Genomic DNA, 24,456 nt, shown 5'->3' on the forward strand with positions numbered 1-24,456 from the left:
AAATGGTCACTCAACTTCAAATTGTCTCAATAAAATTATTCAACTTTGAATTTTATCTCAATAAAGTCACTCTGTCACATTGGAAGTATGATGCAGTCATCACTGGTCAACTTTCATAGTGTACCGAATACGTTATTACATGGTTTGTTTTTTTAGAAAGCTCGACTAGTGAAAAAAGTGTTTATAAAAGCAATTTCACTCGAGAAATTCAATTAAAGTCCAACTTTTTTATGTTTTACTAGGATTTTTCATTAAAATCACTTTTCATTTCCGACACTTAGCTGTTTGAAACGTTATGTGACTGCCATCTAGATGACATGTGTCATTTCCATCAACTAGGTGGCAGCCACATATCATTTAATTGGTGAAAATTGACTACTGCTTACTTTTCTGGTATCTTTTTGCATTGAAGTCGATGGAGTAACTTTATTAAGACAAAATTTAAAGTGGATGATTTCAACAAGATAAATTGAAGTTAAGTTAAACACCGCATGAAAGACCACTATGAAAGTTAAGTGACCAAGATTGCATTTAAGCCTGATAAAGATATTTAACTTCCATTAACCTTTATTTATTCCTTTAAAAATAACTTCCAAATAAGGTTAATGTAATATTTAACCTTTTATTACTCCAATTTACCTCCATTGACTTTTTTCCAAACAAGAGCTTAGAGTAAATTACACCCATGACCACTTAATTTTATTCATTTTCCATTATGCTACTAAACTTCAAAACTTAACTTAAAACTACTTAATTTTATACTTTCTAAATCATTAAACTTTAATCAACGCCTCAAAATCACCTTTGACGATCTTAAAATAATAAACTCCAAAAATTAATAATATTTTAAGCAACTTTAGTTTTTCCAAATTTTCGTTTTAAAGTCATTCGTATACATTTTAGTGGGCATGGTGTGTGTAATTTACCCGGAAACAATGGGATGACTGTTTTTGGTTCTCATTTTGTGCATGAATCTTTCATTTAATGGCTTAATAATCAATTGTATCCAACAAGCTTGATTTTGATTGACCCCGGAATTACATAGTATTGTATTAACTCTTTAAACTTACTTAAATTGTAAGGATTAAGTTTTTCAATTTATTAAAACACTATAAAAATGTACAAAATAAAAAGTTAATTTATTTCGAAAACTTAAAATCACAATTAGCCTTTATTTGTTAAGTTTTGAATTTTGTACGGATTTAGACAAATTGCAATGTATGCCACTTTGAACAAGTTCAATGACAAATGACCACTGTAAGCAAGTTTAGGGGGTAATAGATCATTTTAAACAATTTTAATCAAGTTGGGGGGCTAATGAGACATCCTGTAAGTTCAGGAGTCAATCAAACTTTTTTGGACAAGTTCATGAGACTTTTGATGTATGAAACCTTCATTTAAACACATTAAGTCTTGATTTGTCATGTATCGGTGATCACATGTACCTTGATGACCAAATGAATTTAGTCATTCTCCGCTAAGCTTATTAAAATCTTAGGATAAAGATTAAAACATTCTAAGACTTAGATTTAATAAGTTTTAAATCTAATGATGAATGGCCAAACACTTGTGATGTTTAAACCGCATGCCGAACCGAATCGATTGAATTCGGTTTTTTGACACTTCAATTTGACGTCGGTTTTATTTTTTTTTTATGCATTTCGGTATTTGGTTCGGTTTGACAAAAAATGTAAAAACCCGAACCACACGGAATTACATATATTCTATATTATTTTTATAAAATGTATAGACATATATTTGAATTTAGGCCTAAACCATGCGCAGTCACCTGAACTTGCCACTTTCGTTCATTTTGCCCCCTACACTTACGGGACGGCCTATTGCCCCTTCAACTATTTAAAAGTGGTATTAGCAACCCCCTCTTTCCATTATAACATAAACAATTATGATATGTTCTCATTGCAAGCACCAAGGTCATAATAAAAATGGTTGTGCACTACTAAAACAAGCCGCAAATGAGGTTAGTATGGACAATATACAAGTTCTCTTGTAAAAATTGTATATAGCTTTAACTCCTAAATCGTCTACATATATGCAGTATGGTTTTAATACTTCTATGAACACTTTTAGCAACATTGCAACTTCATTTTGTTTCCGTTATAATGAAAATAGGGGCTTGCTAATACCATTTTTAAATAGTTGAGAGAGCAAATAGATCGTCTCGTAAGTTCAGGGGGAAAAATGACCAAAATTGATAAATTCAGGAGGCTGCGTATGGTTTAGACCTTTGGATTTACAAGTTTTATTTATTTTTATTAAGATAATAAGCTAATTTGAATATATTTTAAAAGTATTTCAAATTTTTTATTGTTGAGGTAAATTTATTTATGAAATATAGTGATTTTTATCTATTGTTTTTATTTTTTTAATTAAATTTGGTTCAAGTATATTTCGGTTTATATGTAATCGAGTCGGCGTCGATGTGAATTATTTTGGTAATTTTGATACTTGGTTCGGTTCGGTTTTGAACCGATGTACACTCCTACCAAACACTATATCGTCATTAAGATCCATGCATCGGGGTGGATTAAGCCCTTCCCTAAGTGAGATTATAGCAGTTACTATGAAACGCTGTCGTTTGGTACCTTTTTTTTTTTGGTGAAACGGTGCGTTTATGTTGATCTGGAGCTGTATTCAACTGTCTATGAAATTTACTCAACTGCTAGCTTAGCTTCTCCAGAAAATACGAGATGAAATGAAAGTGTAACGCGAAGATGGAGCAACAACAGACTTGCTTTGACTGTCTTCAACAGCAAATCAAGTCCGATTTCTCGGACCAACTACTCTTCTGCTATGGCCTATCCGATTCTGCTCTCCCCATCGGTTCTTCTGCTGTTGTTCAGGTTTCGCTCCCCTTCTTCCTCTGTTGTAATTATTTATTTCTGTGCTCTGTTGAAATGGTGCAGATTCCAAATTCTAATGGAGATTCACTGGCTTCGGCTTCTCACTTTATTTTGGAGCGGCTAACTAGAGACGACCACGATTGCTTGGCTACATACGTGTATATCTTTTGCCCTTACTGATACTGTTCTGAGGTTTTGTATATGTTAGATTTCTATTTTCTGAACTTTAGGTAGGAAGAACTAGTGATTGCTAAGAATATTAGGATCATACAACCTAAAATATTATCAGTGGAACTGTTTGTCTGTCTTGAGTAAAATTCTGACGGGTACATTAGGTATTAGAAGAAACTGAATATCCATTTTCAAAGCACACCTAATAATAAAGAGATATTAATGCGATAATTTTGGAATAGCATGTATATCACACGTTAGCGGATCAATGGATGGAATAGCTCTTATGGAATTGAGTATTGATACAGCCGAACTAATCGGTTTTGCTAGCAGTCTCTTGATTCGGTTGAATGTAGATGCTAGGGTTATATAAATAGGAATAACAAGAACATTGTTTCGTAGCTAATATTTGATTCGAGGCACGAATATCCTACGAACTTTGGTAATGTGAAAATTCACAATTTCATTAATCAATAAGATGTCTCCTTACAATGATAAAAGGAATAAGAAACTAGAATCCTAATTAGAGAAGGAAAATATAATTTAATTCGAAATTAACACTAATTCGCGATTTTGAGGTCCTAAACGATTGAATTTGGCCAAAAGAGGGTGGGCTTATATAGCTATGCTATGAGTTTTGACTGTTGGCCCGTTTCCAAACCCTTCCAATCAGAATAGGGTTTGGAAACGCAAACAATCGGACACCTTAAAACTTGGTAGAATTTACCAAATTGCTCGATATCATGTTGGTTGCAATAACTTGTCACATTTATTATAAAAACATGATCTGATTTTGACTGAATATGGCTTCTTATTGGCAGTGATGGATGTATGATACAAAATGGTGGAAATGGTGACATTCATGGGATTGGTGATATGCCTTTGTCTGAAGTCAGTGATGGATGTATGATACAAAATGGTGTAAATTGGTTCAATGACCATAAATCTGCTTCATCCATCATCTTCAAGAATAGCAATTACAAATAACACTAATAGGTGAAAGAGCATACAAGGTTCTCAAAAAGGTACGCCTATTGAAGCTAACTTTAATACAGTCAAAATTTTAAAGTAATATGGGTCTCAGCTACATGAACAACAATATTAATGCTGATGTCCATCATGATGGCATGTATGTGGAAGTATCAATCTGGTGAGGAAGCTCCTTTATATCCACCTTGAACCTGATTTAGAACATCAGAATCAGATGCAGATGACACAAATGTAATTGCAAGACCCTTGGTACCAAATCTACCAGCTCTTCCCACCCTGTGCAGGTAAGTATCAGCAGAATCTGGCATGTCATAGTTGATAACAATGTTCACACGTTCAATATCAATTCCTCTACCAACCAAATATCGCTACTAGAATTCGCTTATGCCCCTCCTTGAAACTCTTATAACGACTCAACCTTTCTTCCTGAGACATTCCAGAGTGGATACATATAGAAGGGAAGTTGCACTCCACCAATAACCTGTTCTGTTCACACTTTTCACAAAAATGACAACTTGATTGAAATCCAAGGCATCGAGTAGGTCATTCAGCTTCCGATTCTTCTCCAACTTTGTCAATTTAATGTAGTGTTGTACAAGACCATGTAGTTTCAATTTGGCTTCGTCGTCTACGTAAATCTCCATGGGATCTTGCATAAATTTCTTGCAAATAGGACGAATCTCCTTGCTAAGTGTTGCTGAAAACATCATAACTTGCTTGTCATGAGGAGTCATCTTGAATATCTCCTGCACATCTCTCCTCATGTCAAGGGATTCAAGCATCTTGTCACACTCATCTAGTATAAAATGTTTCACATTCTTCAAACTGAGTTCTTTATCTTTCGCTAGTGCTAATATTCTACCAGGAGTTCCAACAACAATATGAGGGCATTCATTTTTCAGTATATCCTTGTGCACCTTCACATTGACACCACCATAAAAGACAGCAACCTTGACATCAGGCAAATAGGTGCCGAATCTCTCAAATTCATGGCATATCTACATAAACACAAAGAAATTAGGGGGCGTTTGGTTCAAAAGGGTAAGAGAAAAAGAATCAAGAAATGGAAACTAAAGGAAAGGAATAAACATTTATTCCCCCATGTGTTTGGATATGTTTAGGAAAGGGAATCCAATTCCCTATATGGTTTAGGGTAATGGGCTTAATCTAAAGTGGAGTAAACTCATTATCTAAAATGGGTAAAGGAAATGAGTTTTTTTTTTTTTCTAAACAAACAAGAACAAAGGGAATGAAACGCTCTCATTCCCATTCCTAAAGACCCCGAACCAAACGTCGCTTACAACTCAGAAAAGAATATTGAAACCCAAGAATAAGAATATATATGTCAGTTACTCAACATATCAAGAGTAGGAGATAATACCTGATATGCTAATTCTCTTGTATGGCAAAGAACAAGAGCAGTAGCCACTTGACCTGCTACAGGGTCAATCTGCTGCAGAGTAGATAAAACAAAGACAGCTGTCTTCCCCATCCCAGATTTTGCTTGGCAAATGACATCCATTGTTAAGATAGCTTGAGGGATGCACTCATGTTGAACTTCTGAGGGATGTTCATATCCAGAATCTACAATGGCTCGTAGAACCTCTGGCTTCAAAAGGAAATCTCTGAATCCCGAACTGTGAATCCCGACATAACCCTTCTTACCAGATTCTGCGGTCTTAGCGGAGACAGAATCAGGGGCCTTCTCGTTCTCCTCCTCATAGTCGAGCAGCTCCTCCTTGTAAGCGTCGTTGTCTTTCACTTCTCCCATTTTACCTTAGGATTTAGAACACACAAGTGGAGTATTGAGCTTAAGCGCTAATATGTACGAAACTGTTTCAATTTATAGATAAATTTATCTAAAAAGTCCAATGTGACAATTAAATAAATGTCAAACCAATTTTTCAAATTTTAGATAGAAATTGATTTTTTTTAAAGCGTTAAGGTTAAAAACTCATATTCTTTTATCAAATTATTGTAATAAGGCAATATTTTAAATCTCTAATTATTAATATGACAATCAAAATTTCCATAGATTGAGGAATTTCCTTTTTACACAGTAAGACATTTATGGAAATTGAATTTTAAAACCGAAGAAATGCAAGATATATAGGAATTACAACGTATTTGACCGGGTTAGGCTATGTTTACTTTGTTTTTGACAAAGTAAGTTTTACTTTGTTTTTACCACCATTGGATGAACTTACTTTGTTAAAGTTCATCATCATCCAATGGTGAAAAAAACAAAGTAAGCTTTACTTTGTCAAAAACAAAGTAACTATAGAAGGCACCGTATTTGACTCTATGGAAAATTAATTTTTTTTTTAACTATGGAAAATTAAAATTATGTGGGCCCTAAATAAAATATAATATTATACCTTTGAAAATAATTTTAAAAAATTTACTTAATTTACATAATTAAAATTATTACTTAACATAATTATAAATGATTTTTTAAAATTGAATTTCTATGTAAATTTCCTTATAGAATTTTTACATAAAATCATAATTAATTATAAAATTACAATTAAATCTTTCTACAAAAATTAATTCTAAATCTTAATTCATAATTTTCCTTATAAAATAGGAAAATGCAAATTTGAAAACATTTTTCCTTAATAGGATTAATTTATTAATCTCAAGAATAAAGTCTTTTTTTTTATTTATCAAAAAAAAAAAAAATAAAGTCTTTTTCCTATATGTAACCATTTGAATTAAGACTACGCTGACTTTTCTCCATGTAATTGTATAAATAGTTAGAGTTACATATATTTCATTCAAACAAATAAAAATTAGATTCTTTTTCCAATGGAAACAATACCCTTTGAGAGAAACCCAAAATATGAAGAAGAAGACAACCATGAAATGTCGCTTGAAACTGCCTCCATTACTGTAACTACTTTGTCGTACCATAACGACGGCGTTTCTTCTTCAACTACAAGAAATCTACTTGATGGAAGTTGCTCCTACTCACCAATCAAGAAAGAAACTGAAGAAAAAGAGAGTGAGGTTTCTACTGAACTAACTTTGTTTGATCAATCTTGGATTAAACAAGATTTGTGGAAGATAAAGAAAATGCTAAATGAGAGTGATATTGGGAAGTTGTCAAGACTTTTTGTGAAATCAAATCTAGTGAATGAACATATATTACCATTATTGGAGAAATATAATCCATAATGGAGAAGGATTTGCATGTGCTCATATGAGGTATTCTTTTCCAAGTCAAATAATGAAAAGTAGAACAGGGTTAGGAACAGATCGATGTGAAAACGATCATAAGATAAATAATAGATCGGTGTGAAGGAAAAGCAAAAACGATCGATATCAATGATGCAATACATAAAGCGGCATTAAAAAATTTCAAAGGATCCTATTCATATTCATAATCCTCTTAAGTTCTAAATTATTTTCACTACAATAAATCATCACTTGTGCCACAGTTAGAATTATGACACAAGTGTCATATTTCTGTGGTTATATTATTTAGTTACGAAAATTCAAAAAAGATACTCATGTAGCAAAAATGAGCGTGGCTAGGTAGGGGCGTGCATCGGTACAAAACCGAACCGAACCGAAAAAATCGAATACTGAAATGATCAAAATAATTCAAACCGACACCGAACCGAATAATAGGTAAAACTGAATTAAAACCGAACTGACCGAATAATAGGTAAAACTGAATTAAAACCGAACCGAAATATGCGGTTTGATTCAGTTTAAACCGAACAAACCGAATTAGGTTAAAAATAACAAATAAAAATCACTATATTTTCTCATTAAATTTACCTCAACAACAACAAAAAAAAATTGAAATATTTCCAAAATATATCTATATTGGATTATTATCTCAACCATAATAAAAAAAATTTAAACTTGTATAATCAAATATATGTGTGTATATATATATAAAAGCGAAAAGTACAAAAATAAACATTGTGATTACATCTGTTTTCGATCGGTATCCTTGTGGTTTAAAAGTTTGCAAAATGGTACCTTGAGGTTCATTCCGTTAGCAAACACAGGCCAAATTGACTAACGGTGTTAAAAGTCAAAGGAAAAAGAGTTCATTTAGTCCTTATATTTATTTATTTTATAAATTAACCCCAATTATAAAAAATAAATCCCAAAATAAAAAATAAAATCAAATACACCAATTTCTCAAACTCTTTTTAATTTCTTTTCTTTCTCTCTCCTTTTTGTTAATTTCTTTTCTTTCTAATCTAGATATGATTTTTTCTGATGTTCATGATAAAGTTGTCCAACTCGATTTTGTTGAGGAGTTAAAATGAAGACTCCATTCTTTGCTGCTACTGCTACATCTCACTTGCATCACCATCATAAGTACTATAGATTTAGCATAGCATATAAGAACACTTGTAACAGATTTCCAGCTGGATATTAGCTGTTCATTAGCTGGCAGTTGGTAGTTATAACTGCTTCTTTTCTTTTTTTTTCAGTTGATCGACCATTTTTGGCAACTATATAAGCTTGCCATTTACTCTTTTGTAATTCAATGAATCTTAATGAAACTTCATTCATCATTATAAATGTTCTTTGAATCCTGTTAATTGTGATATGGTATCAGAGCCATAGAAGGCATTAATGGCGAAGAAGAAGAAGAATAACAACAGAAGCAAGGAGGTTCCATCAGGAGAACCTTTTTCGGAAGATTCTTCAGCTTCTGATCAGAGTGAAGGAGAGGAATCTGATGATGCTAGTTCAGCTCGTAAATCATCTCATTCAATCAATCCAAGCCATTCTATTGTTAATCTTCAACTCACTAACAATAACTATATGGCATGGAGCAGATCGATGATTACAGCATTGAAGATAAAAGAGAAAAGTCAATTTGTTCTGGAGGATCAGGAGATACCTGAAGAAGGAACAACGCAATACAAAAAATGGTCAAGATCTGACAATATAGTGGTCAATTGGCTCCTAAATTCCTTGAGCAAGGACATAGCTGAAGGTTTTCAATATGCTGAAACATCCAGAGAATTGTGGAAGGAGCTGAAGCTGAGGTTTGGTGATATCAATGGACCTTTGTTGTTCAAGATAAGAAGAGAGATAAATCAAACAACACAAGGTAATATGACTGTTTTACAATATTTTAACAAGTTGAAAAAGCTGTGGGAGGAGATGAATTATCTTAATCCTATTCCAAAATGTCATTGTGGAGCCTCACAAGAGTGTGATTGCAATGCTTTTCAAAGGTTGAGTGATATTGTAGAAGAAGAGAGGTTGATGCAGTTTCTTCTCGGGCTAAATGAGCAATATGATCATATCAAGGATCAGTTGTTACTTTTAGAGCCTTTACCTGGTCTCAACAAGGCATATTCTATCCATGAGTCATGCTATAGAAATAGCTAATTTTAGTAAATCTGATAAAAAGTACACAGAGAAAAGATCTTCGGGTGATTTTAGATCATCAACTGATGATGCCAAAAAGGAAGATAAGTACTGTGATGTTTGCAACAGAGGAGGACATACTAGATCCACCTGTTTTAAGGTCATTGGTTACCCTGACTAGTACAAGGGGCCAAGGAATGCCAAATACAAGGGAGGATCTTCTCAACAACAAACTTTTCGAGCAAATGCTGCAACATCTGGACCAGGAAGCACTGGTGATATGAATGATGAGCCAGGAGAGTCACAAAGCATAGCTTCTATGCTTTCAGAAATGTACAAGGTGTTTAAAGGCAAGCAGCAAGCATCAAGCTCTTCTGAATCACCACTGAATCCTCAGAGTGACTTCTCAGCTTTTGCAGGCTTCTCAGGTAATGCAAACACACATAATACTTTTCATAATCAGTCAGAGGATAGTTGGATTATAGATAGTGGTGCATCCTCACACATGAGTCCAAATTGTGATTGGTTAAGTGATAGAAAACCTGTTTTACATAAACAAACATTGTTGATGCCAGATGGAAGCACACAACAGGTTACTGAAATAGGAACTGTTCAATTGAATAAGAACTTAACATTGCAGAAAGTTCTATATGTTCCTTTCTTCAAGTATAATTTACTATCTGTTGGCCAATTATTACATCAAAATGAGATTGCAGTAGTGTTTTACAAGGATTATTGCTACTTGCAGGATTTGAGTAACAAGAGGATACTGACAATAGGTTGGATGATTGATGGTTTGTACTTACTGGATTCAAGTTCTTTTGATGATTCTATAATAAACAAGATAATGATTTGTTGTTCAGTAGATGCAACAAATTTTTCAAGTTCTTCTGTTTTGAATAAAAATGTAGAACTTTGGCATAGAAGGTTGGGACATCCTTCTTTTGATGTATTGAACCATGTATCTTCTATTACAATATCAGGAAATTCTTGTTTTTGTGATATATGTCAGCTTGCTAAAATGCACAGATTCAGTTTCACAAAAAGTGAAATCAAAACAAGTAATTGTTTTGAAATGTTGCATGTAGATTTATGGGGGCCATATAAAATTCCCTCTTTTACAGGAGCTAAATATTTCCTTACTTTGGTAGATGATCATTCCAGAGTAACTTGGATTGTTTTACTCAAACAGAAATCTGAAGTTTGTCATGCTTTGACTGTTTTTCTCAATATGGTAAAAACTCAGTTTGATGCAGTTGTTAAAAGGATTAGAACAGATAATGGGAGTGAGTTTGTCAACTCTCAATGCTTGAATCTGTTTCACAGCAAGGGTATTGTACATCAAAGAACATGTGCCTATACACCACAACAGAATGGTGTTGTGGAAAGAAAGCACATGCATTTGTTAAATGTGGCAAGATCATTGATGTATACTTCTGCACTTCCTGTACAGTTTTGGGGAGAAACTATCCTAATGGCTGCACAACTCATTAATGTTTTACCTTCCAGGCTACTAAATTGGAGTTCACCTTATGAGAAATTATATGGAAAAACACCAGATTATAATAGATATAAAGTTTTTGGATGCAAATGTTACTATGCAAACATTTTACCAGGGAAACACAAGTTTGATGCAAGAGGAAAATCAGCAGTGTTTCTGGGATTTTCATCTGGTCAGAAGGGTTATAAGTGTTTTGATTTAGAATCTCAGAAAATGGTAGTTGCAAGAGATGTGATCTTTTGTGAAGACACTTTTCCTTACAAACATCATGAAGAGATTACTGAAGTTACAACTTCATCTACTGCAGCAGATTCTAATGATCTACCTCAGCATCCTTGTGTTGATAAACTGCCAGATTTGCAGAATCAAGTTGCTCCTGTCACTAGAAAGTCCACAAGAGTTTCCCATAAGCCTGTCTATTTGCAGGATTATGTTTCTTTTTGCAATAATACTTCAACTTTTGTTTTGCCTCAAATTACAAGTCTTTCTGATCAACACCAAGCATTTTTGGTTAATATTGAGCAGGAAGCAACTCCAAAGCATTACAATCAAGCAAAAGATAATCCAAGATGGGTGGAGGCAATGAATGCAGAATTAAATGCATTAGAAGCTAATCATACCTGGGAATTGACAACATTACCAGAGGGAAAGAAAGCCATGTCCACCTTATGGGTTTTCAGAATCAAGTATAAACCAAATGGGGAGATAGATAAGTACAAGGCAAGGTTAGTTGCCAAAGGGTATAATCAGACCCTTGGAGTGGACTACTTTGAAAATTTTAGTCCAGTGGCTAAAGTAGTCACAGTTAGATTGTTTTTGGCTTTAGGTGCTGCATTTAATTGGCCTATACATCAATTAGATGTTAATAATGCTTATTTGCATGGCCTTTTAGATGAAGAAATTTATTTGCAGACACCGTTAGGCTATACACAGGCCAAGCCAGATCAAGTTTGTAGGTTGCATAAATCAATTTATGGCCTCAAACAGGCAGGTAGGCAGTGGCACAAGGAGCTGAGTGATAAGCTACTTGGTTTTGGTTTCAAAAGATCATCAAGTGATTATTGTTTGTTTCTCAAATCAACTATAGATCAACCAACTTTTGTGGCAGCAGTTGTGTATGTGGATGACATTTTATTGCTGGGACCTCAAGAAAAATGTCTTGAGGAAGTCAAGCTTTATCTACACAAACTCTTTACTATTAAGAATCTTGGCCCAGTTAAGTACTTTCTGGGAGTAGAAGTTGCTAGATCTACAGAAGGGTTGACATTAACTCAAACAAAATACATAAAAGACATGCTGAAAGAGGCAGGGTTAGAGCATGCTCATTCTGTCCCAAGTCCTATGTCACATGGGATTGTTTTAACAGATCCAGGCATTCCTGTTGAAGATCCTACACAATATAGAAGAATGGTGGGTAAACTTTTATATCTTGGCTTCACTATGCCAGATATAAGTTATGCCACTCAACAACTGAGTCAGCATATGCAAACACCATGTAAACATCATCTTCAAGCAGCCCTACATGTGCTTAGATATTTGAAAGGAACTCAGCACATTGGTATTTTTTTATGGCAGTAATAATAATGTTCAACAGATACAGGCTTATTGTGATGCTGATTGGGGCAAATGTATTACTACAAGAAGGTCAATCACAGGATATTGTGTTTTCTTAGGGTCTGCAATGATTTCATGGAAAGCCAAAAAGCAAAGCACTGTTAGCAGGTCCAGTGCAGAAGCTGAGTATAGAAGTATGGCAGTGACATCTTGTGAATTGAAATGGATTTCTCATTTGTTACATGATTTTGGCATACAGTTGAAGCTACCAATTAATTTGTATTGTGATAGTACCTCAGCAATTTCAATTGCAAAGAATCCAGTACAACATGAAGAAACCAAACATTTTGATATAGATATACATTTTATCAGAGAATATATAGAGCAAAAGTTCATTCAGGTTACACATGTAACAACAGAGGCACATCTGGCTGATTTGTTCACAAAACCATTGAGTTCTAGAGCAATGTTGCCTGCATTGGTTAAAATGGGATTTGTTGAAGTTATTGCACAGTCTTCATTTCAAGGGGGGCATGTTGAGGAGTTAAAATGAAGACTCCATTCTTTGCTGCTACTGCTACATCTCACTTGCATCACCATCATAAGTACTATAGATTTAGCATAGCATATAAGAACACTTGTAACAGATTTCCAGCTGGATATTAGCTGTTCATTAGCTGGCAGTTGGTAGTTATAACTGCTTCTTTTCTTTTTTTTCAGTTGATCGACCATTTTTGGCAACTATATAAGCTTGCCATTTACTCTTTTGTAATTCAATGAATCTTAATGAAACTTCATTCATCATTATAAATGTTCTTTGAATCCTGTTAATTGTGATAGATTTTCCTTTAAAAATTGTTGTGTCAAGTGACAGTATCATTAATACTTTTCCAAGTGATAATATCAAGATAGTGGGTTCTTGTAATGGCTTATTATGTTTTAGCAATGCAGTTGGAAAGGAAGTATCAGATTTTACCACTTTTGCCTCTTCACCACAAAATTAAGAAAAAATTAGACTGGAATCTTGGACACTGGGGTTTGGGTATCATCCTGTTAGTGATGATTATAAGGTTGTGAGGCTAGGTCAGTATATTGGGTGTTTTTCGCAATATTATAATAATGAAACTATGATTTACAGCCTGAAATCAAATTCGTGGAAGAAGACACCAGGAATGTCTTGGTGCTGATCAGAAAATGGGTATGCTTCTTGGTGATGCTTTGCATTGGTTAGTGGGTCGAGATCAGATTTTACCCACCCCAAGCGCCTCCGTGATTGTTGCTTTTAACCTCTGTAGTGAAAATTTCATGGAGGTGCCGGAGCCTCAGCTCAGTTTGGAGTGAACGATCAGGACCAGGATCACACTACAACAAATCATCACTTTCTCCACGAATTATGCCACGTGAATTCAAAATTCATGGCATATTTTCATTTAGTCACGGGAAAAAGAGACTCCAGCAAAAACTTTAGATTACTTGGTATATTTATGCCACGGGTAATTGTTTTTCGTGGCAAAAACACACTTATGCCACGAATCTTGCCACGGTAAATTTTTTTCATGGCTAAATCTATTTATGCCACAAAATATTTTTACCCGTGGCATAAAATTATTATGCTATGAGTAATTTATTTCGTGGCAAGAAAAATAATTAATTTCAACCTATTGATTTAGGATAAAAAATTTATTAGGCCATGTATTTTAAGCTATTATATTAGTTAGTCCACACATATATTTTAAGGTCTTTAACTTTTATAAATCGACTCTTCATTTTCTCCATATATTTTAGATATGAAAAAGTATAATATTACTCTTAATTATATAAATTAAAACTTATTTTTTTAGTTTTAATTTTAATTAATATATTTGTAATGAAAATTTTGTGAAGTATATATATATATATATTTCTATACTTATAGATATTCTATTATTTAAATTTTCTATTATTTAAAAAAAATATATGTATTCAATTATTTATTGTCTTTTTATTCTGGTCGTTATTATTATGCAATATAATATTATCAAACTAATTGTAAACATTGATTTGAATTTTTATAATTTTACAAGATTATATTTTTACCCCTAACGTTTTGGGTCAGGTGTAAAAATACCCATAATATTTTGGTCAGAAGCAATTTTACCCTTAACGTTGGTAGCCAAGAGCAATTTTGCCCTAACGTTGATAATTTAGATCAATTTCAGGCACTATTATAAAACACAGATATTTTTGTTCCTTATTTTACACCAATTGCATAACAATTCGTTCTAAAGAAAAGATTTCATGTTTTTTATAATTTAATAATAGAATTAGAGATTAATATTTATAAATTCGGGCGAATTTTTTGAAATTTTTTTGTCCAAAAAGACAGTATATATTTTTTTTTTTTCACATCCCAACATATGTTTGTGATTTGTTATTGATAAAATGACGCACGTGTGAAGTGTAGATGACAAGATTAATGATCGGAAAGACAGTTTGATGATTATTTCTCAAATCGACCGAATTTATCAACGTTAGGGGTAAATTACTCTTGGCTTCCAACGTTAAGGGTAAAATTGCTCTTGGCTTCCAACGTTAGGGGTAAAATTATACTATTTTAAACGTTAGGGGTAAAATTGCTCATAACCCAAAACGTTAGGAGTATGTTTACACCTTAACCTATTATTATATATTGAAAAGATTAAAATCATGTGGAGCCTAAAATAAAAAATATGATTTATCATTTTATAAGTAAAAGTTAAAATTTATGAGAATTCATCGAAACAAAAATTTAAGAAGTATATAATTTTTTTTTTTGAAATGAAGTATATAATTTTTTTTAAAAATACAAAAACCAACTAGTAGTATACATATAGTACTAAAAAATAATACAGTAACTAAGTAAATTATTTGTCCTTAGTTTTAATATATCAATTTTTTATATTTATTTTCCATCTAAACAACGCAGGCAGAACAAAATTTGCTTTGCGCCCAAAATTTAAGAACCCAGCAATTCCCAATTTTGTTAACCTAAGTTTCTCTCGTATCTCTGAAATTCCATTGCGCCAAAAGATTCTCTCACTCATTGTCTATCGACTCTGAAAATCTTTGCCGCAAATTGATTATTCTCTTCCCCAACTTTTGGGCAACAACAACTTCATTGTTAACACCATCTGTGGTACTCTCTCTCTCTCCGTTTTCCGTTACTTGTTTTGGGTTTTTCTTTGCTGAGAAATTTAGAACTAATTCGAATTGGTTGGTTCTTAGACATTTTGAAATTGGTATTTAATTGTTTAATAATACTTGGACATTGTTCAATTTTAGTTTAACAGAGAGCTCCATTTTAGTTTCGTATTGTTCTGCATCTTACTTCCTATAGGTCAGCATCTTCTTTCCATTTTCTTACATTAGGAACTTGAATGGATAATGCTTAAGAGCACCTGATATTAAACATGCTTTACATCACATTTCCAACTCTTAAATATATGTATGAACTGCATTTTGTGACCCATACTTATATGATTTGAATACAATTCATTGCAACTCATTTTCATGGTGATTTAAATTGACAAATGAATACTTGAGAATTGCTTATAATATTCTTTAATCCTTTTCAATTATTAGGTGTTAGGATATGATCCTGTTTTTCGCAGAGAAGGCTCTAACATTCATGTTGCTGTTGTTCTTAGTGCCAATCGGGTAAAACTTCTGTAACTATTAATTCTTTGTATACCTCAATCATCATTGAATTCCTGATGCATTCTTGAGCTGATATTTATTGAAAATATCATGCTTTATTTGTTTGTGGTTTTTATTTGTAATTTATGTGAAATTTGATAACTTTTTTGTGTACAAATATTCATCATGGTGTGGTATATATAGAGAGATCCCTTCAACCAAATATTTTCTTTTATTATCTTGGATTAATGGCATAAAATTGTAGGCAAACATTCGATAATTTCAAAGAACTTGAAGAACTCGTCGACAACGATGGTCTAAATTTCAATTGGTGTTTCATCGACCTTATCATTGAACTTATCATTTAAGTCACTTCTCACCTGAAAATATTACAGTATAAATTGCCAACTTTTGACAATTAGTCATCCACATATAATTTTGTATATATGTGGAATAGTTTCTCATTTTGATAAGTTGTATTCATTCTAACAAAATTAAAAAAACATTGTTCTTTCAACTTGAGGTCTATATCTGAACTCCATAAGATGATTATGTGCTATTGAAGAGAATATCCTAGGAATTCCAATTTCCATGTTTAGTAATATTAAGCAGGTAACACATGCACATAGTTGAATTGTGCAATAAAAATGAGTATTTGTGGTTAGAAATGTTTTTGTATTGATTACTCATGTTGTTTGATGATGATAATCTACTATTTTTCGAGTGTGACAATTTGAAAATAGGAGTTGAATGCATAAAACCAGAAAAAAAACAGAGTGTTGATTTAATTGCAGTAAAATTGTCGCAACTAGTTATAGTTACTCATAAATTTCATGGATTATAATAATAAATGAGGTAAAATATTATTTAGTTCCTATGCTTTTACCTAATAGAATAGTCAATCCTTGTGCTATTCCAAATATTCCAAATAATCATACAGTCACTCAGTTTTGGTTCCATAAAACTATTTAGTCATGGCATTAGATTTACTTTGGAACAGATATTTTCTTTCATTAGTTAGTTTTAAGCTCAGGGCAGTTAGTTCTATCACACTTTCTTTGAGTCTGAACATGTACCGTTTATAAATCAATTTAGAAGATGCAATTGGATAAACTTATATTTTTCAATTGCCTTCATTTTCTGAAACTTTATAATCATTAAAATAGAAAACACTAAAAGCAAATCATGCTCATATTGCATTTAATTAGCTTGCACTAATGACGTGTGTATCTAGCGGGTTCCGGAAAAGTTTTGAGATGCTTCAGTCCTAAAAGAATCTATCACAATGAAGCTGAAGTTTGGAGATGCATTTTCATTGTTATCGTTTATTTGTAGTCGTAGCTAGAAACATCAAGAATTTGACTGACAAAGGTAATTTAAAATGCACCATTTTAGCTTAGTATCATGTACTATATAACGTCTGAAGCTAGACTGTAGAGGAGTAATATGTTGTCGTGCTGCAGCAAAGTTCATATTTGTTATTCTTGAAGCAATGTGTTCTCTCTCTCTTTTTTGCTGCTTTTGGCAATTGTTTGCAGAATATATCAAGTGGTAGGTCTGTATTGAGTAAATGAAATATAATATTTTGAGACACATTGTTCTTTTTGTCTATAAATTTGTAATTTATTGGGTTTTTTTTTCAATTCATTCTATCATGTCCAAAGACTTTGGTGTTTTCATTTTGTGGGTTGTTAGTTCTATATATTACTGTTATACCAGTGATGATTTGTTGTAGTGTAATGAGGATCTAGAAAGTGATAATTCTTTGAAGTGTAATGAGGATTTGGTGTTTTACCGTGGCGCAAGTGATTATTTGTTGTAGTGTAATGAGGATCTAGAAAGTGATAATTCTTCATCTTAAAGTAAGTAACTTTTTTTAATCGTAAATGCATCTACATTTATCTCTAAATGATGCGGATTCCATATTGTTTACTTGACTGAGTTATACTTTAATTCTACCTTGTTTGGAATTAAAATATACTCTAATCTAGTGTAATATCTGTGGTTAAAGTGATTTGGTGGCATCTGCAAAAAGTTCTTGAATTGCGTTCGTAATATTAATGTATATAAATATTGTCTTAACTTTGATTGTTGATTTTGTAACAGTTGGTGAATTAAACCATTTGGTTTCTTCAACTACGAGTGGGGTAACTCCAATCTTTGGAAGCTTGCTACGAATCTCATTTTTTCTTATGATTTCTTCTATTATTATTTGTATGGTACTGATAGGGGAAAAAATTTCTATTGGATACTTTTGATAGATTTTCTTTTCCTGTTGGGATTTTCATTGGACGGATGATAGCTAGAAAGATTCATGTATAATTATTAAATATTATTTTTTAGAAGATTGGTTTGAAATTTGAGTCTTTGTTCACTTTCATATTGATTTTAATGAGCTTCATCCATTCAAAAGATCATATAATAATAATAATAATAATAAAAATAAATTACCACTGATTATGTTTACCACGATGATGCTCGTGGTTAGGAAATCTTTACAGCCACAACGAATCTATTTTTGCCACAGTTATGCTTATGGCTAAACAAAATTTCTAGCTACAGGTTCTATTTTGCCACGGTTATACTCGTGGCTAAACAAGATTTCTAGCCATAATTATTTTACTTTTGCCACGGTTTTGCTCGTGGCTATGTTGGGTAGATTGCCACGGGTTGCTATTACTTGCCACATGTATTTTATTCTTGCCACGAGTTTACCCTTGGCAAAATGATGTGATTAGCCACAAACATTCCCGTGGCATAAGAACTCATTTATGCTACGACCATTATTTTTCTGTGGCAACTACTTAGCCACGATCACTTGTGCCACAAAAGAATTTCTGTGGCTATGTAGTGTAGCCACGGAAATTTTAAACTTGTGCCACGATTTTAACCGTGGCACAAGTGCCCATTTGTTGTAGTGATCACTTTCCATCTGCACAGGAACTGTTGGAAAATGGCTATCATCAAATCTTTAATTTGGTTATAGATTTAGAGTAATAAACTAATTAAAGAGTGAGCATATTGCGATTTTATGATTTTTATATTCATCTAGAGTAATCCGGAGTGGTGGTTTTGATATTTGAAGATCATGTTTAGTGAGGGACATGACCTGTGTACACAGTTTAAAGACCTAGTCGGGTATTGGCAGCGAAGTGTTGGGTAAGACCAATACGGGATTAGGCAAGGTTAAAAAGACGTCTCGACTATAAGATTATGTGGTTTATGAGGTTTCTGGATTGATATGTAAGGGGAGAAACTCTATAATGGATATAAGGTTTTATGTTATGAGTTTATTTTGATATAAGGTTTTACGTTTGATTGATTACGAGCTGGTTTAATAAAACGTTTGATTGATTATAAGTTAGTTTGATAAAACATTTGATTGATTACAGTTGGTTTGATAAAATGCTGATATAAAGATATCGATATTTATTTGTGATTTGATTTGATTTGATAACATGATTTTTTCTTAAGTTTAAAGTTTTATATTATTGAATCGATAAAATATTCGCATATATAAATTATTAAATAAATTCGGAATACTAAATATTAGTGTGCGGTTATGAACAGTCTTGTGAATAGTAATAGCGATAAAATAAACTATATAGCAATAAAGTGAAATATATTAAGTTCATCAACGTGTCAAGAACTTCCTAAAATAGGTAGAACTACGTGGCTTTGATTCCCGATTTAAAGATTAAAAGATGTTCGGGATACGTAGGAAGCTTGATAGAATTATCAAGTTCAAGCTAAATAATTAAATAAACTTTAGGTAGTCCAAATAAATTTTATCTATTAGAAAATACGTTTGGCTTTTAGACTGTTAGAAGTTCGGTATCCTGTTTTCTGTTCATATCCGATGTCGTTTAGGGTCAGGTATGTCGTCTTCTAAAAAAGAGTCCCTATAGGTTAAAGCAAGCACCACGAGAATGGTTCACACGGCTCCGAACATTCCTACTCTTGCTTGGGTACAAGATGTCACAAGCTGACAATTCTCTCTTTATCAGACGCACCGAAACTGAAAAGACCTACATTTTGTGCTATGTTGACGACATCCTCATCATAGGTAATAAACCTACACACATCACTAACACCATTGAAAATATTGAACAAGAGTTTCCCATTCGTAACCTTGGTAAGGCAGAGTACTTTCTGGGAATCGAGATAAGATATGAGAAAGATGGCATTCACCTGTGCCAGGCCAAGTATGTGGCTGACATCCTTGACAGAGTAAAGATGATTGACTCCAAACCTACATTAACTCCTATGGCTACCACACCAACCCTTTCCAAAGATCTTGGCATCAGCTTGCCCTCAGGAGATGAATATAGAAGCATTGGGGGAGCACTTCAATATTTAACATTCACTCGTCCTGACATTGCATTTGCGGTTAACAAACTATGCCAATTTCTGCACTGTCCCACTGATGAACATTGGAAAGGAGTCAAGCTGGTCCTGTGCTACATTTAAGGAACATCTGATTTTGGGATAGTCATGTCCATCAAACCACTGGATCATATTCATTGATACTCAAACAGCGATTGGGGAGGGTGTCCTGATGATATAAGATCTACGGGAGCATTTTGTGTCTACCTTGGCTCCAATATTGTATCCTGGCAGACTCACAAACAACCAACAATTGCTAGGTCCTCCACTGAAAGTGAATACAAAGCAGTGGCCAATGCCACGGCAGAGCTTCTATGGTTCAACTCGCTACTTTCGGATCTCGGATTCCCTTTACCTACACCTGTTCAGCTTTGGTGTGACAATGTTGGGGCAATCTATCTCACTTCAAATCCTGTTTTCCATGCTCGTACAGAGCACATAGAACTTGACTATCATCTTGTCCGTGAACAAGTGCAAAATGGATTTCTCAAAGTAAGATTCATTCCAACCGATGATCAAGTTGCAGATATTCTCACCAAGCCGCTAGTTCCTACTTGTTTCACTATGCTTCGCTCTCGACTCTTTGTTCGTGCCCGCCATCAGCTTGAGGGGGGTGTTAGAGATAATATTCCTTATTATCCTATAAACAGATCTTTATCTAGTTAGAGTCTCAATCTATCTATATTACTAGCTAGGTAGAGTTTCAATACGTTTATACTTTATACATTGTATTCCTATACAAACTCTTATTGTTTCACTATAAATACAGGGCCCTAGAGCTAATCACAATTAAGGTGATTCAAACATAATTGTATACATTACTTCCCTCTATCTCCATATTCTCTCTATATATCAAACTATACATCCAACATAGGAGAACTTGAGATCATCTTCATGTCGCAGAATTGCAAAATAAAGTTGCTTCTTTAATGCAAGATGATCAAACTACTACTGATTATTTTACTAAGCTTCATGTTATATGGGAAGAATTAGTAATTTTTCGTCCTATTCAAAATTGTAACCGTGCAGCAAATTATATTGCTATTTAAGACGGTTAAATAACAGCAATTGCAAGATTATATTATCAAGTTCTTGCGCAGTCTTAATGCGAATTTTGGTATGATCAAGACTTAGGTTCTTATGATGGAAGTTTGAAAAAGTTTTTAATACGGTAATTCAATATGAAAGGCTAATTCATGAGGGCCTAGAGATATAGTGTTGGGAATAACCAGAAAATATTATGTAGAAAAATATTGACGAGCAGAATAATCAATAAAAATGACACCGATAATTTTAACGTGGTTCACCCTTACAGACTACGTCCACGAACATGCTCGAGAGTAAATTATTCCACTATAAAATAGTGGGTGTACAAAAGGGTGTTCTCTAGAAACTTTCTAAAGTTACAATGAAATAAAACAAAAATAGTAGAACTCATGTGTTTTTCGAAAATACCCCAAAATAATTATCTTACTATTTTTGTCTCTTTCCAAAATAATTAGACCATCATCTCTAAATTAAAATCTCCTAACTGGAAACTAATTCTCACAAAACTCTTCTATACTCATTCTTTTACTTCCTTACATCTTTTTATAGTTGAAAGGATGGAGCTGCCAACTAAAATATTGGCAAATTAATTTACATACCAACAAAATTGTTGGCCAAATTAATTGATGTAGAATGGGTTGGCGGTGCCACCCATTCAACCAATGACTTTCTTTTTCTCTTTTTTTTTTCTTTTTTTTAATAATTATAAATTACAAAAACAATCCCTCAATAATACAAATTATAAAAATAGTCTTTCATTAATTGGAACTTCATAATAATTTTTTTTTTATTTAAATATTTTTTCATTTAATTGTTTTAAATTAATATTTAATTTTTCCAACAATCTTCCCCTTAACTATTAATTTAAAACTTTCATTTTTTAAAATACATATATATATGATGTACTTTCCTATCATCACCTTGTAAACGGAGCACCTCTCTCCGCAAACAACTTCTCGGAGCACTTCTAACCGAATCGATTTGTTGATGCACTTCTCATCAACCTTAAACTATTGGAGCAGTTCTCTCCAAATTAAGCAAATTCTTCTTCGTCAACATGATATGCCAAATTGACACTTTCTTCTCTTTTCTTCCTGCAATTCCGTTGCACGTGCCAAAACTTCTTACACTTGAAACATTGAGGCTTCCCCTTGTGCCAGCAGTCATTCTCATCATGACCATGCTTTTTGCAATGACCACATTGACGAATTTCCCTTTTTCCTTTTGAACCTTGGGCAAGGAAAACTGCCTCAACTGCTTCCTCCTTTTCTCCATTTCTCATTTCTCTTCTTTGTTCTTGAGCTTGCAAAGAATTAATTAATTCGGTTAAGGGTAATTGACTTATATCTCTTGAATCTTCAAGAGATGAAAGTTCTGCCTCAAACCTTTCAGGCAAGCCCACGAACAATTTTTCGACAACTCTGCTATCAGGCAGATCTTCTCCCATTAGCCGGATTTTGTTCACGACCGCCATTAACATGTCATAATACTATGTATCGACTCATTTTCTTTCATTCTTAGAGCTCAAAATCTCTTTTGAAATTCAAGACTTGCATCCTCTTTGTTCGTTCATTACCTTCATAAAGTTCTTTCAACTTTTCCCAAGCTTCATTTCCTGTTTCACAAGTCATAATTCTCGTGAAAATTGACTTTGAGACAACACCATGAATGATAGATAAAGCTCTTGGAGCTATCAATGATTCCTCTTCATGAGCCCTTATTTGATTTAGAGTTGGATTGTCTCTAAGAGGTGTTACCTCCTTCTTAGATTCAACACACTGCGACAAGCCCAACCCTTTTAGATGAGTTTTCATTTTGATAGCCCAAATTTGATAATTTTCGCCATTGAAACTTGGAGGAGAAAAAATTGATGATGATTGGTTGGCTACCATTCTCAAAACTCACTGATCCCTTAAGATCATTGAAGCTCTGATACCAGTTGTTGGGAATAACGGGAAAATGTTCTGTAAAAAAATATTTACGAGCAAAATAATCAATAAAAATGACACCGATAATTTTAACGTGCTTCGCCCTTACAGACTACGTCCACGAATAGACTCGAGAGTAAATTCTTCTAGTATAAAATAGTAGGTGTACAAAAGGGTGTTCTCTAAAAACTTTCTAGAGTTACAATGAAATAAAACAAAAATAGTAGCACTCAGGTGTTTCCCAAAAATACCCCAAAATAATTATCTTACTATTTTTGTCTCTCTCTAAAATAATTAGACCACCCTCTCCAAATTAAAATATCCTAACCAGAAACTTAATTATCACGAAACTCTCTCACACTCTTTTTTTTGCTTCCCTACATCTTTTTATAGTTGAAAGGATGGAGCTGCCAACTAAAATGTTGGCAAATTAATTTACATGCCAACAAAATTATTGGCCAAACTAATTGATGTTGAATGGGTTGGCGGTACCACCCATTCAACCAATGACTTTCTTTTTCTCTCTTTTTCTTTTTTTAATAATTATAAATTATAAAAACAATCCCTCAATAATACAAATTATAAAAATAGTTATTCATTAATTGGAACTTCACAATAATTCTTTTTTTTTATTTAAATATTTTTTTATTTAATTGTTTTAAATTAATAGTTAATTTTCTCAACTTGTAAGTCTTGTACCTTGTACTGCTGCCAATTTTGCTCAAGCAAATTAGTCAAATAAGAATTCTGGAAATCCTAATTACAAGAAAGGTCTCAAAAGTGTAGTTTTTGTGGAAAGGATTATCACCATGTGATCAATGCTATAAAATTCATCTATTTCCATAAAAGTTCAAATTTACTAATAACAAGAAGGGTTATGTAGCTAATATTGTTTCTGAGGAAGGGTTCAGTGACATGATCGTACAAGAATCTCAGACACATGCAATACTTTTTCATTCTCGAACTTCCTAGTCTCAGACACCAATTTCTAATGAACAATATGGCAAATTGA

General features: G+C 33.1%; 1 pseudogene; it reads right to left on the reverse strand.

Moving 5' to 3' along the window:
• Positions 1-4,133: 4,133 nt before the first annotated feature.
• Positions 4,134-5,806, reverse strand: LOC136220136 (DEAD-box ATP-dependent RNA helicase 15-like; annotated as a pseudogene).
• Positions 5,807-24,456: the final 18,650 nt, after the last annotated feature.

The sequence above is a fragment of the Euphorbia lathyris genome, chromosome 2, assembly GCF_963576675.1.
Source record: "Euphorbia lathyris chromosome 2, ddEupLath1.1, whole genome shotgun sequence".
In the NCBI taxonomy this organism is placed as follows: Eukaryota; Viridiplantae; Streptophyta; class Magnoliopsida; order Malpighiales; family Euphorbiaceae; genus Euphorbia; species Euphorbia lathyris.